The sequence below is a fragment of the Papio anubis genome, chromosome 7 (assembly GCF_008728515.1).
Source record: "Papio anubis isolate 15944 chromosome 7, Panubis1.0, whole genome shotgun sequence".
Lineage (NCBI taxonomy): Eukaryota > Metazoa > Chordata > Mammalia > Primates > Cercopithecidae > Papio > Papio anubis.
Window position 1 is genome coordinate 1,613,519 of NC_044982.1, and position 15,415 is coordinate 1,628,933.

Consider the following 15,415-nt stretch of genomic DNA (forward strand, 5'->3'; position numbering starts at 1 on the left):
ATTGCCTCTGTGTTCTTAGCAGAGAATAAGGGACATCCCAGAGGAGACTTCCTGGAAGTCCCACAGGGCACTTCCACTTATCTGTGATCTGGAACTTGATCTAGAACTTGGTCACATGGCTACACTTAGCTGCAAGGGAGGCTGAGCAGTGGAGGTAACTAGGGTCTTTATCCTGGAGAACGAAGCTGGGGCCGCTCGTTGGCATATCTGAAAAGGTAGGCTTGGCTAGAGGCTCCCAGCAAGGGGCTCTGCCTCCCACTCCCTACCCCTCACTGGGGTCCCTGAGTAGGGTCTGGGACCTTGAGAACACCCCTACTTTTCAGTGCAGTCTGGGTGTCCACCCTAGCTCCTCCTTGTAAGGCCTATGTAGGGCAGGGGTCCAGGGTGCTGGCCTCAGGGTGCCTGCAGGACACCCATCAGCAGGGTGCAGTTCCCAAGGGTGGGGCCTGTCAGCTGCACCCCTGGGGCCAGTTTGGGTGCACCAGGAAGTGAATGGGGAAGAGATCCAGCCTCCCCTAGCCCGTCCCAGATCTCCCTTCACCTTCTTGCTGCTCCAATTTGGCCTTGGGGTCAGTCCTTACCTCCCGGCCATGGTTGGGGAGCCTCTGCTCTCTGGCTGGGTTGCTGGATGCCTGAATGCAGCTGTGCCCCAGGCATGCCCCCGAGGGTTGGGTCCTCCAGGGACTCTGGGTAGGGATTATTCTGGGTATGGGGAGGGGCAGCCAGGTGGACCCTTCTGTGACATTTGCAGGGCTGGGGCATGAGTATGAAGGGAGGCTGCCTTCCCTGCCCTCAAGCTAAAGGCAGTTAGACAGAATAGATTCTCTTCTTTTTTTTTTTTTCCTTTGAGAGAAGTTTTGCTCTTGTACCCCAGGTTTGAGTGCAATGGCTTTATCTCGGCTGACTACAAACTCTGCCTCCCAGGTTCAAACGATTCTCCTACCTCTGCCTCCCAAGTAGCTGGGATTAAGGCGCCTGCCACCACGCCCAGCTAATTTTTGTATTTTTTAGTAGAGATGGGATTTCACCATGTTGGCCAGGCTGGTCTCGAACTCCTGACCTCAGATGATCCGCCCGCCTTGGCCTCCCAAAGTGCTGGGATTACAGCCGTGAGCCACTGCGCCCAGTCTCTTCTGTCTTGACAACAATGGTGTGTGAGGGCCTGGAAGGCCAGGGACAAGTGGAGGACCCCAGGGCTCCTTGGAGTGCTCTCAGAAGTCCTTGCAGGAGGGCCAGCCCCAGCCAGCCCCCTCTCTGATTTTCCCACATCGTGAGGGGCCTCAATGAGCCCACATGCTACACCCAGCCCGTGGGTCCAAGCTCATCTGCAGCCCCAGAAAACCACCTCGCCGCCGCCCCTGGCTGCCCCTCAGGCCAGCAGGACTGGGTACAGCTCCGGCAGCACCACCTTGGGAGGATGGATCCAGGCTTGGGGACATTTAAGCAGGGAGTCCTGGGCCTTGGGCTCAGGGTTCAGCAGACTGTCCTCCTGGCCCCTCAGGCTGCTTACCCTGGAAGAAAGATTGAGGCTGGAAGGGGCCTCTGGACTCAGAGCCCAGGGCAGGCCCCTCAGTGGCTCCGAGGCTGGCTGTGTGGCCAGGACCCACCTGAGGGCAGCTCCTTGCCAGCTCTGCTCCCTCCGCTGCTGGCCCCGCCCTGAGGTCTAGGGCCCTTGGGTCCCCATGGGGTGTGGGGAGGGACTTTGGGGATTTCCCATGAAGCAAAACACTTTTTCTTTAATTTCCTTTGTTATTTCAAAACTTATCTTTGTGGGAAAATATGACTCATTATTTGTCAGCAGAGCTAAGGTGTTTTTTCTTTTTACCCCAAATAAGTACACAGTGTCAGAGCGGGCTTGTGGGAGCACTTAAACCCCACCGTAAGCACATCAGACATGCCTCACCTCATGGAGCGATGTCCTGATAAGCCCATCATACATGGAAGCTGAAAATATTCTAAGTTGATAATGAAGAAAAAAAGAGAGACAACCCAAATAACCAAAACCAGAAACAAAAAAGAGACATTACAACTGATATTACAGAAATACCAGAGATCGCCAGAGACTGCCTGAGAAATTATACACTCACAGACTGGAAACCTGGAGGAAATGGAGACACCCCTGAGCACACGCAGCCTGCCGAGACTGAATCAAGAAGAAACAGAAAACCCGAACAGATCGATAAGGAGTAATGAGATTGGAACAGTAATAAAAATCTCCCAACAACAACACAAAAGGCCTACAGACCAGATGGTTTTACTACTAAATTCTACCAAACTTACAAAAAAGAACTAATACCATTTCTCCTTAAACTGTTCCAAAAAAACTGAAGAGGAGGGAATTCTCTCTAACTCATTCTATGAGGCCAGCATTACCCTGATACTCAAACCAGGCAAGGACACAACAACAAAAAAGAAAACTGCAGGTCAATATTCCTGATGAATAGATACACAAAAATCCTCAACAAAATACTAGCAAATTGACTCTAATAGCACATTAAAAGATAATCCATTATGACTAAGTGGGATTTATCCTGGGGATGCAAGGATGGTTCAACATACGCAAATCAATACATGCAATACATCAAATCCACAGATTGAAGGACAAAAACCGTATGATCATCTCAATAGATGCCGAGAAAGCATGTGATAAAATATAACACCCTTCTTCATGATAAAAACTCCCAGCAGGCTGGGCAAGGTGACTCACGCCTGCAATCCCAGAGTTTTGGGAGGCCAAGGTGGGAGAATCTCTCCAGACCAGGAGTTTGAGACCAGCCTGCACAATACAGTGAGACCCTGTTGCTAAAAAAATGTTTTAAAATGTGACCAGGCGCAGTAACTCATAATCCCAGCACTTTGGAAGGCTGAGGTGGGCAGATCACTTGAGGCCAGCAGTTTGAGATCAGCCTGGCCAACATGATGAAACCCCATCTCTACTAAAAATACAAAAATTAGCTAGGCATGGTGGCGCATGCCTGTAATCCCAGGTACTCGGGAGACTGATGCAGGAGAATCACTTGAACCAGGGAGGCAGAGATTGCAGTGAGCCAATATGATGCCACTGAACTCCAGTCTGGGTGACAGAGCAAGACATTCTTTAAAAAATAAATAGGCTGGGCGCAGTGCCTCACGCTTGTAATCCCAGCACTTTGGGAGGCCAAGGCAACCGGATCACTTGAGGTCAGGAGTTTGAGAACAGCCTGGCCAATATGGCGAAACCCTATCTCTACTAAAAATACAAACAATTAGCTGGGCGTGGTGGCAGGTGCCTGTAATCCCAGCGACTCGGGAGGCTGAGGCAGGAGAATCACTTGAACCCGGGAGGCAGAGGTTACAGTGAACCAAGATCGTGCCATTGCACTCCAGCTTGGGCAACAAAAGCAAAACTCAGTCTCGAAAAAAAAAATCAGGCAAAAGATCTGAACAGACATTTCTCAAAAGACATACAAATGGCCAACAGGCATATGAGAAAAATCTCAGTATCACTAGTTACCAGGGAAATGCAAATCAAAACCACAATGAGGTAACATCTTGCCCCAGTTAGAATGGGTGTTATCAAGAAGACAAAAAATAAATGCTGGCAAGGATGCCAAGAAAAGGGAACTCTTATGTTCTGTTGGTGGGAATTAAATTAGCGAAGCCATTATGGGGAACTGTATGGAAGTTTCTCAAAAAACTAAAAATAGAACTACCATATGATCCAGCAATCCTACTACTGAGTATTTATCCAAGGGAAAGGAAATCAGTATATCAAAGGGATCCTTGCACTCCCATGCTTATTGCAGCGCTACTCACACTAGCCAAGATATGGAATCAACCTAACTGTCTATCAAAGGATGAATGGATAAAGAAAATGTGATATATACATATATATACACACACACAATGGAATACTATTTTGTCATAAAAAGAACGAAATCCTGTCATTTGCAGCAACATGGATGGAACTGGAGGTCATTATGTTAAGAGAAATAAGCCAAGCACAGAAAAACAAACATCACATGTTCTCACATGTGGGAGCGAAGAAAGTTGACCTCTGGAGGTAGAGAATAGAACGACAGATCCCAGAGTCTAGGAAGGGTGTGTGGGTGTGTGAGAAACAAACTCACCCATCCACACCCAAAGAATGGACTCAGAGACCCAGAGAGGAGCCAAAGTGAGACTTTTAATGACGGTCTTGCAAGATTGGGTGTCTGGTGGGCTGGCACACCCAGCACAGTTTCAACAAGCAATTTATCCCCTGTGCGCAGGTCCCGCCCCCGGTTCCTCATAGGCTGAGTACTATGGGGTCACAACCTTCCTGGACGTCACCTATTGGCTGTTGGGCAGGGGCTTTAGGTGTTTTCTTTAGGGTTATCTTGCTGCATTTTGTTGCAGCCCACAATGCATTGCAATTCTAGTTAGCTCAGGGGCTCTTCAAGTATTTGACTTATGACCTAAGTAGCTGGGCAGGCTGATAAGAACAGACAAAGTGAGCTATTTTACAGGCTAGTAAACTTTTATCTTAGACCAAACTTCTTTGGTTTGGGTGAGGGCAACTTAAGTAGGTGTGGGGGGCGGGGGCGACAAGCAGGCGTTGGCTATCCAACCAGGGGCCTAGTATATCCTGTTTTTTCTGTAGCTTGCTGACCTAAGCCAATTTAAGGCACTTTGTCTTGAAAATGGACCACTGTATACATTATTTCCTTCTGGTGGAGGGGAAGGACAAAAAGAGGATGCTTAATGAGTACAAATACACAGTGAGATGGAAGGAATAAGTCTAATGTTTGATAGTAGAGTAGGGTAGCTATAGTTAACGACAGTGTATTATTTATTTCAAAATAGCTGGAAGAGAGGACTTGGAATGTTCCCAACACATAGAAATGACAGATACTTGAAGTGATGGACACCTTAAATACTGAGTTAATCATTACACATCCTGTGCATGTAATAAAATTTTACATGTACCCCTTGAATATATACAAAAATTATGTATCAATTAAGAATATATCATGTCAAAAATGCAGGCTGGGTGAGGTGGCTCACGCCTGTAATCCCAACAGTTTGGGAGGCTGAGGTGGGCAGATCACTTGAACCCAGGACTTCAAGACCAGCCTGGGCAATATGGCAGAACCCTGTGTCTACAAAAATTACAAAACTTAGCTGGGCATATTGGTGCATGCCTGTGGTCCCAGCTACTCCGTAGGCTGAGGCACAAGAATCCCTTGAATCCGGGAGGCAGAGGTTGCAGCGAGCCAAGATTGCATCACTGAACTGCAGCCTGGGGTTTCACCATGTTTGTCAGGCTGGTCTCGAACTCCTGACATTGTGATCTGCCCTTCTCGGCCTCTCAAAGTGCTGGGATTACAGGTGTGAGCCACGGCACCTGGCCAACTTACAGACATTTCTGAAAAGAAGATATGCAAAGGCCGGGCTTGGTAGCTCATGCCTGTAATCCCAGCACTTTGGGAGGTCAAGGTGGATGGATCACCTGGGGTCAGGAGTTTGAGACTAGCCTGACCAATATGGTGTAACCTTGTCTCTACTAAAAATACAAAAATTGGTCGAGATCGCACCACTGCACTCCAGCCTTGGCGACAGAGCAGAGACCCTGTCTCAAAAAAAAAAAAAAGAGTTTTTCTTAATTTCTTTGGTTTTGTACTTGTATTTCATTTCTCTTATATGGAAAATTTTGGCTCCTAACGACTTTAATGTAATTACTAGCTTTAGCTTACCCTGTATTTAACATGTTTTCAAAATAACAATTTCAGTATCTCTATAGCCAATAATACTAGTAAGAGAAATTTAAGATTTTTTTACAAGCACTTTTTTTCTTTTGCTATTGTCTAAGGGTGTAAAGTCAAATACTCTGCTCTAATGGCCCCCATTTTTTTTCACATTGAGGTGTTGTATACACCTGAACCGACTGTTTTGAAAGACTGGAGGCAGGGATCTAGTTCACTTCTCTTCCTTGTGGGTATTTAGGACTATTCCCTCTTCCTCCAGCGGATGCGTCGGGACAGCTCTGACGAACTCAAGTCGCCACATGTGCGGGTCTTTGTCCCGGTTCTCTTTCCCATTCCATCCATCCGTTTATCTCTGTGCTGTGCTGCTCTATATTCATTCTCATGTTTTTGTTCTGAGGTGTGGGGCCTGATAAGCAAGTCTCTCCCTTCTTTAGAAGCACCATGTGCTGTTGGGGCAACTATTGAGATGACAATCTGGTTTTTCTCCTTTAATATGTGAATGGAGTAACTTAGAAATTTTCTAAAATTAAATTAACCTTGGATTCCTGGCATAATCCCAATTGAACCAAAATATCATACACAGTTTGATCCTTGGACAACACAGGTTTGACTTGCATGGGTCCACTTACATGCAAACTTTTTTCTGCCTCTGCCTTTCCTAACATAGCACGACCAAGCCCTCCTCATCCTCCTCCTCTTCAGCCTACCCATTGTGAACGCAATGAGAATGGAGAGTTTTAGGATGATCCACTTCCACTTGATGACGTGTAAATATATTTTCTCTTTCTTATGATTTTCTTAATAATATTTTCTTTCTTCTAGCTTACTTTATCGTAAGAATACAGCATATAATACAGATAACGTATAAAATATGTGTTAATCGAATGTTTATGTTATCTGTAAGGCTTCCGGTCAACAGTCGGCTATTAGTCATCCAGTTTGGTGGGAGTCAAAAGTTACACATGGATGTTTGACGGTGTGTTGGGGCTGCAGTGGCCAACGGTACTTTTTCCACATTCTGAGATTGGATAGGGCAATATTTTGTGCAGGATTTTTCATCTGTGCCCAAGAGTGTGCCTTTTCTTCCTCGGTACACACTAGTCCTGTCTTTGTGTTAGATTATGAGAGAGTCCTACAGGGAACTGGGTCACGTGCCCACTTTTCCCTACATTTTGAAGTTTGTAAAAATGGGATAAAATAGGCTTTTTAATTTTGGCGGAACATGTAAAACTGTCTTAGATTTTTGACATCTTTGTGGGAAGATTTTAACTTCCTAATTTCTTTTAGGATTATAGGACTCTTCGGGCTTTCTATTTCTCTATGAATCAAACTTGGCGAATAATAGTTTTCTAGAAATGGTCCATTTTGTGTAATTTTCCAAGTTGCCTTGCTAGGAGGTTGCTCACGTCGCCCTCGGCTGCATTGTAGAGCAGCCCTCCTCTCATTTCTCAGTAGGGTTTTGTGCCTGTTGCCGGTCTTTCCCTTCAGAGATCTTGTGACCATTTTATTAATTTTTTCAATAAATCAAATTTATATATGTTAGTTCTGTTTTTAGTTCTAATTTAGTGTTAGGTATTTTTGGTTCTAATTTTGTTTTGTTTTTCATTTATTTATGTTTTACGTTTATCTTCATCCTTCTACTATCTTAGTATATTCCTATTGTCAGTTTTAGACTTCCTTCAGTTGGATGCTTAACATTTTTGTTTGTTTGTTTGTTTGTTTGTTTGTTTGTTTTTGAGATGGAGTCTCGCTCTGTGGCCCAGGCTGGAGTGTAGTGGCACGATCTTGGCTCACTGCAGCCTTTGCCTCCTGGGTTCAAGCAATTCTCCTGCCTCAGCCTCCCGAGTAGTTGGGATTACAGGCGCGCGCCACCATGCCCGGCTAATTGTTGTGCTTTGGTAGAGACGGGATTTCACCGTGTTGGCCAGGCTGGTGTCGAACTCCTGACTTCAGGTGATCCGCCCACCTCGGCCTCCCAAAGTGCTGGGATTACAGGCGTGAGCCACCGTGCCCGGCTGGATGCTTAACTTTTTAATGTTCTTTACTAATGTAAGTGTGTAAGGAATAAATTACCATTTAGTCCTAAATATTTTATGCTTTCTTTCATTCATGAATGATTTAGAAATCTGATGTAAGGTTTCGAATGTATTTTAACACTCTTCCTCAGTGAGCGATTGAGAGTTGAATTATGTTTGGCTTAGAGAGCGAAGTCATATGACACTGGGTTTTGAAGTGCGTTGAGCCCGGTCTTACATCTAAGCGTGTGCTCATTGCTGTAAGTGCTCTACACACACCTGAGCAAAATGTGTCCTCTCCAACGGTCACGCCTAGCTATGGCTTTAAATCCAGCTCGCAAATCATGCTGTTGGAATCTTATTCACCTTTTATTAATGTTTTGTCTGCTTGACCTGGCAGTCACTGAGAGAGTTGTGTTGAAATTTTCTTTTTTGATAGAATTATCAATTTCTACTTGCAGTCTTGTTCATTTTTCCCCCATACTTATGGCTGTTTCAGGTACATACATGTTTTGAATCTTTATATCCTCTGAACAATACTATTCATCATTATATACTGGCCTTCTTTTCAATAATTATGGTTTTTGTCTTAAAATATATATTTTTGAAAATCAATTTAGCACCGGGCATGGTGGCTCACGCCTGTAATCCCAGCACTTTGGGAGGCCAAGGCAGGTGGATCACCTGAGGTTGGGAGCTCGAGGCCAGCCTGACCAACACGGAGAAACCCCCATCTCTACTAAAAATACAAAATTAGCCAAGTGTGGTGCTGCATCCTTGTAATCCCAGCTACTCGGGAGGCTGAGGCAGGAGAATTTCTTGAACCCGGGAGGCAGAGGTTGCGGAGAGCCGAGATTGCACCATTGCACTCCAGCCTGGGCAACAAGAGCAAAACTCCGTTTCAAAAAAAAAAAAAAAGACAAAAAAAGACAAAAAAAGAAAAAGAGAGAATATTAGTTTAGCCACACCAGCTTTCTTTTTATTGATACTTGCCTGACCATAGCACTTGTAATATTATTATTTTAAACTCCATAAATTAAATGTTTATAATGATGATATATTTATCTAACTACAATAATTATATATTTGTCTAACTAGCTATTATTTATCTAGTGAGAGTGTGTTTAGAATTATCCACTCTTAATGATTTCCTTTTTAAAAAATTTTTATTTATTTTTATTTTTTTGAGATGGAGTCTCACTCTGTAGCCCAAGCTGGAGTGCAGTGGTGCAGTTTGGCTCATTGTAGTCGCTGCCTCCTGGGCTCAAGCAATTCTCATGCCTCAGCCTCCTGAGTAGCTGGGACTACAGGCACACACCACCATGCCTAGCTAATTTTTTGTATTTTAGTAGGGGTGGGGCTTCACCATGTTGCCCAGGGTGGTCTTGAACTCCTGAGCTGAGGTGATCCACCTGCCTTGGCCTCCCAAAGTGCTAGGATTACAGGCGTAAGTCACCATGCCCAGACACTTTTAGCAATTTCTTTATTCACTATTCCTTCTTTTATTTCAGCCTCTCCCTCTGTGATCATTGTCCTTCTTCCTGAAATAGATCCTTTAAAAGCTACTTGAATAGTAGTTTAGCTGGGTATAAAATTTGGGGTTCTCAATTGTTTTCCTTGAGTTGAGGTGTGTTGGTAAACTCTTAGTTGTTATGTAACATAAAAATATTTATAATTTTCCTTTATTATTGAAAGATCATTTTTCTGGGTATAGAATTACAGATGGACAGTTCTTTTCTCTGGAAACTTTGAGGTCTTTAGTGTCCCATTGTTGTTAAGAAAACCACCACCATTCTTTTTTGTTTTGGAGACAGAGTCTCACTCTGTCACCCAGGCTGGAGTGCAAATGGCGTGATCTTGGGTCATTGCAACTTCCACCTCCCAGGTTCAAGTGATTCTTCCATCTCAGCCTCCCAAATAGCTGGGATTACAGGTGCACACTACCACACCCAGCTAATTTTTGTATTTTTACTAGAGACGGGGTTTTGCCATGTTGGCTAGGCTGGTCTCAAACTCCTGACCTCAGGTGATCCACCCACCTCTGCCTCCCAAAGTGCTGGGATTACAGGCGTGAGCCACCGCGCCCGGCCAACACCATTCTTTTATAGAGAATCTTTCTTTACTATTGTGGCTGTTGTAAACAGATTTTATTATCTACAGTATTCCTCAGTGTTACTGTGACGTAACTATGTAGTTTTACTTTCATTTATTCTGTTTGGCATACCTTATGTTTTTGTATCTTCTGTGGATACATGTTGTATTCATTTCTGGGGTTGCTGTAGTGAAGTATCACAAACTGAGTAGTTTATACAGCAGAAATGTATTGTCTCACAGTTCCAGAGGCTGGAAGTCCAAACTCAAGGTGTCAGCAAGGTTAGTCCCTTCTGAGGCTATGAGGGAGGATCCTGTGCCTCTCTCATTAATTCTGGTAGCCCCAGGTGTTCTTTAGCTTATAGATGAAATTCTCCCTGTGTCTTCATGCCTTCCGTCTGTACATGTCTGTCTCTGCATCCAAATTTCCCCTTTCCATAGGGTGTCAGTCACACTGGATTAGGGTTGTCAATAAAAAGAGTCAAATTCTGTAAAATATTTGAAGGGATTTATTCTGAGCCAAATATGAGTGACTAATGGCCTGTGACACAGCCCCAGCAGATCCTGAGACATGTTTCCAAGGTGGTTGGGCTACAGCTTGGTTTTATACATTTTAGGGAGGCATAAGACATCAATCAATACATGTAAGATGTACATTGTTGATCTGGAAAGGTGGGACAACTTGAAGTGGGGGCTTCCAGGTCAGAGATGGATTCAAGGATTTTCTGGTTGCCAGTTGGTTGAAAGAGTTATCTAGGCCAGGCTCACGCCTATAATCCCAGCACTTTTGGAGGCCAAGATGGGAGGAACACCTGAGGTTAGGAGTTCGAGACCAGCTTGGCCAACATGATGAAACCCCGTTTCTACTAAAAATACAAAAATTAGCCAGGCATGGTGGCATATGCCTGTACTCACAGCTACTCCAGAGGCTGAGGTGGGAGAATTGCTGGAACCTGGGAGGTGGAGGTTGCAGTGGGCCGAGATCACACCACTGCACTCCAGACTGGGCAACAGAGCAAGACTCCGTCTCAAAAAAAAAAGGAAAAAAAAAAAGAGTTATCTAAAGACCTGGAATCAACAGAAGGGAGTGTCTAGGCTAAGACGATGGGTTGTAGAGACCAAGGTTCTTACTATGCAGATGAAGCCTTCCAGGTAGCAGACTTCAGAGAGAATGGATTGCAGATGTTTCTTATCAGACTTCAAGAGTCTGTTCTATCAGTCTGAATTTTAATCTTTCTGTTTGAATGTTAATGCTGGTCACTGTGCCAGAATTCCAAAGGGAAGAGGGCATAATGAAGCATCTGACCCCTAATTTCCATCACGGCCTGAGCTAGTCTTTTAGGTTAACTTTGGAATGCCCTTGGCTGAGGGGAGGATCCATCAGTCAGCTGGGAGCTTAGATTTTTATTTTTGGTTTACAGGATCTACCCCAATTACTTCATCTTACCTTGATCATCTGTAAACGCCCTATTTCCAAATAAGGCCACATTCACAGGTACTGGGTATCAGGACTTCAACATCTTTTGAGAGACAACTTAACCCGTGGCATGTGTCTTTCCCAATTCTGGAAAATTCTGGCATGATCTCTTTGAATATTTCCTCTGTCTCATCCTTGCTACTCCCTCATTCAGAATCTCCAGATAGATGTATGTTATATGTTGCCATGTAATCTTCTATGTCTATTAACATGTCTTTCACATGTTCTATTCCCACTATGTTCCTGTGTATTGCATTATGGGTAATTTCTTCTCATCTTTCTTATAGTTGACTAATTCTTGTTTTAACTGTGTCTAATCTGCTGTTTAACTCTTTCATTGAGGTTTTGAAAGATCTTTATTTTCAATCACTATAGTTTTCCATATGATGCTTTTCTGACTCTGGCTGTATTCCATGCCATTTTGCTCCTTTCGCATCTTCCAGTACTATGTCCATCTGTCATTTTTTGCTGGTGTTGCTGCTTGATAACTTTTGGGCTGGGTGCGGTGGCTCACGCCTGTAATCCCAGCACTTTGGGAGGCCAAGGCGGGCGGATCACGAGGTCAGGAGATCGAGACCATCCTGGCTAACACGGTGAAACCCTGTCTCTACTAAAAATACAAAAAATTAGCTGGGTGTGGTGGTGCACACCAGTGGTCCCAGCTACTTGGGAGACTGAGGCAGGAGAATGGCATGAACCTGGGAGGTGGAGCTTGCGTTGAGCCGAGATTGCACCACTGCACTCCAGCCTGGGGCAACAGCGTGAGACTCCGTCTCAAAATTTAAAAATAAAAACTTTTGATGTGAGCTCATATTTGCCAGGCTCTGCTGCATGGGAGCATTGAGGGCCCTGGATTGGAGATGCTTGCCTTTCTGCTTCTGCAGGGGTCACTATCAACCCACAAAACTTTGAATGAATTTCTCTAATTCTTTATTTAGAGATTCTAACTTTTTTTTTTTTTTTTTTTTTTTTTTGAGACAGGGTCTCACTCTGTCACCCAGACTGGAGTGCAATGGCATGATCACGGCTCACTGCAGCCTCAACCTCCCAGGCTCAAGTGATCCTCCTGTCTCAGCCTCCTGTGTAGCTGGGACCATGGGTGTGCATCACCACAGCCAGGTAATTTTTATATTTTTTGGTAGAGGCAGGGTTTCATCATGTCACCCCGGCTGGTCTCAAACTCCTGGGCTCAAGCAATCTGCCTGCTTCAGCCTCCCAAAGTGCTGGGATCACAGGTGTGAGCCACTGCACCTGGCCTACTTAGAGATTCTTTAATGGTCTGCAGTAACGTGAATGCCAACCCTGAGACCACCTGAAACAAGGGGAGACTGAAGCGAGATACACCCAGGTGGGCTGAGGTCTCACTTTCATCTCTTTACCTGTAGCTTGGTAAGACACTGGTTCAGCAGTTCCAAATGAGGCTAATGAGATAACAAGTTGATATCAAGTCCTGAGATCCAGAAGCTGCCCTTGATAATGAGGCCAGGCAGCACCTGCTGTTCCAGGGTCACCTAGACGTTCACTTCTCCCTTTCCCTTTGAGAGTGCAGAACTCAGGGCTGTGGTCCTTCTCCCTACTTTAATCATGTTATCTTAGGGGAGGAATAGTAGGACCAGATGCAGACGAGGAGACAGAACAGGAAATCTTAAAGGTTTTGTTATACTTCCTGGGAACCTACCATACAGCTGACAGAAAAAAACCCATTATCTTTCTATGCTGTTAGTGGCTACCTTTATATTTGTAACATGATACTTGACTTTCAGAAGTCTAGACTTCATCTCTCCACCCTTTTGAACAGCAAAAAGGGCTTAGAATGTTTTACTCCAACTGCTTCCTTAGGGATTCTGGCTTTTATTCCTTAGTATTTTAGTTTTTCCTTTAGGTGTAAACTTTCATAGTCATTATACCTTTTTAACATTCAATGATTATTTAGATTTGCCACATATTTACCAATTTCTCTACTCATCATTTCTTCTTGCATACCCCACTTCCTTCTGAATTCCAAATTAAAGGGTTTTTTCTTCCTAAAGTTTATTATCCTTAAGTGATTCTTTCATCATGGTTCTAACAGTGGTAAATCAGGTTACCTGGTAATTTCAGGTTTTATTGTCTGAAAATAGCTATTCCTCCTTCACTTTTTTATTTTTATTTTTATTTTTATTTTTTTTTAGGAAACAAGGTCTTACTCTGTCGCCCAAGTTGTAGTGTTGGAGTGTGGTACTGCTGCTTGATAACTTTTGGGCTGGGTGTGGTGTGATCCTGGCTCAGCACAGCCTTGACCTCCAGGCTCAAGCCATCCTTCCACCTCAGCCTCCTGAGCGGCTGGGACTACAGACACAGCTAATTTTTTTATTCTTTGTAGAGACGAAGTCTCACTATGTTGCCCAGGCTGGTCTGGAACTCCTGGGCTCAAGCGATCCTCCCATCTTGGCCTCCCAAAATGCTGGGATTATAGGCATGTGTCACTGTGCCCTGCTCCCTCCTTCACTCTTGAATAATACTTAAGTTGGGTATTGACTGTTATATTCTTACAATTTGAGGATATTGACTTCTGAACCATAATGTGACTATGGAGAAATATGCACAAACCTAACTGTTGTTCCTTTGAAAACAGTTTCTCTTATCTCTGTTTGCTTTTAAGGTTTTCTCTTTGTCTTTGGAATTCTGCAGTTTCAACATGATGTGTCCAGGTTAGGTTTATTCTTATACATTCTGCTTGGGACTTGTGCAGCTTAAACTTAAGGATTTATGCTTTTGGTTATTTCTGTAAAGATCTCAGTCATTATCTCTTTGAATATCGACTGCTCCTATTTCTTTATCCTCATGCTGTGAAACTCATTAAATATATTTTCATTCTATTTTCCATGTCTCATAATCTCCTTTGACATTTTACATGTCTTCATCCCATTCCTGCATCTGCCTAATTTCTAATGATCAACCTTCCCATTTGCAAGTTGTTTCTTCAGCTCTGTTAATTAGTTGGTCAACTTTCCCTGAGGTTTCAATTTTTCACTATAGAATTTTCCTTCTGACCCACAGCCAGGGGATAGATAAGTTTCCTTGCCTGTTCACTGGAGCCACAAGTCAAGTTTATCTGGCCCCTTTCTCTGCCCTTTCAATACACATCTCTGAGCAGGATTCTCAATTTCATCTCTCCCCTCTCCCAGCATAAGGCCTCATCCCCTGACTTGGTGGCTGGAACATCTTGGGTGCTTAACTAGTAGGGCTATTTCTGGGCCCATAAACGTCCCAGAGATACTGCAGTGTCAGCTCCCGGCCCATCCTGGCTCGCAGTTCCCACCTGCAGTGTCAGCTCCCCGCCCATCCTGGCTCGCAGTGCCCACTCCATTTCTGGCATATGGGGATTTCCCTTTCTTGCCTATAATGATGTCTAATTTTGATTTTACTTTTAGCTAACAATTCTAGCTGTTTCAAGGGGTAGAGATTAAGCAGTGAGGGTGAGGGGCTGAGAAGTTGGGAGAGGATGATTGCTAAGAGGCAGGAAAGACATACATGATAGATTTTGGTAAACTCACAAGTCTCAGGAGATATACATTGGCTCTCAGGCCTGCCAGGACCACCAGGATTAGGGTGGAAATTACTCAGAGAATAGAGGATCTGAGAAGAGAGCCGGACTTCCTGTGCTGGTTTCCCTCTTGAGGCAGTGGCTAATTCTCACCTGACATGAGAGTCATGTTTGGCTCAGCTAAGAGACTGAGCATTGAGTGGTTGAAGAGTTCAGTGAAACTTCACTGTATTGTGGCTCAGGGGAAGCAAAATTGAGCCCAGGACTTCCTTCAAAGGAGGAGGGTGCTGCTAAACTCTCCTGGCTTGCAGTTGAGACCCCAGAGGGGTGTGCCCTAGAAGCACGACAAAGAGGTAAATCAGAAGGCAAACAAGAAGTGGAACAAGTCTTACCATGTCTACAGCCTGTCCTAGACAGCTCAGGCCCGACTTGACTGGTGATCTGTCCCTGCTCTGTGGCAGAGGACAGGGTGGGTCCTCTCTCATGGCCACAATGTCATCCAGAGATTGTACTTTTTTTCCCCAGTCACAGTGTGTCGTTTTAAGTCAAGAGTCACCAGATACATTAAAAAATATATAGA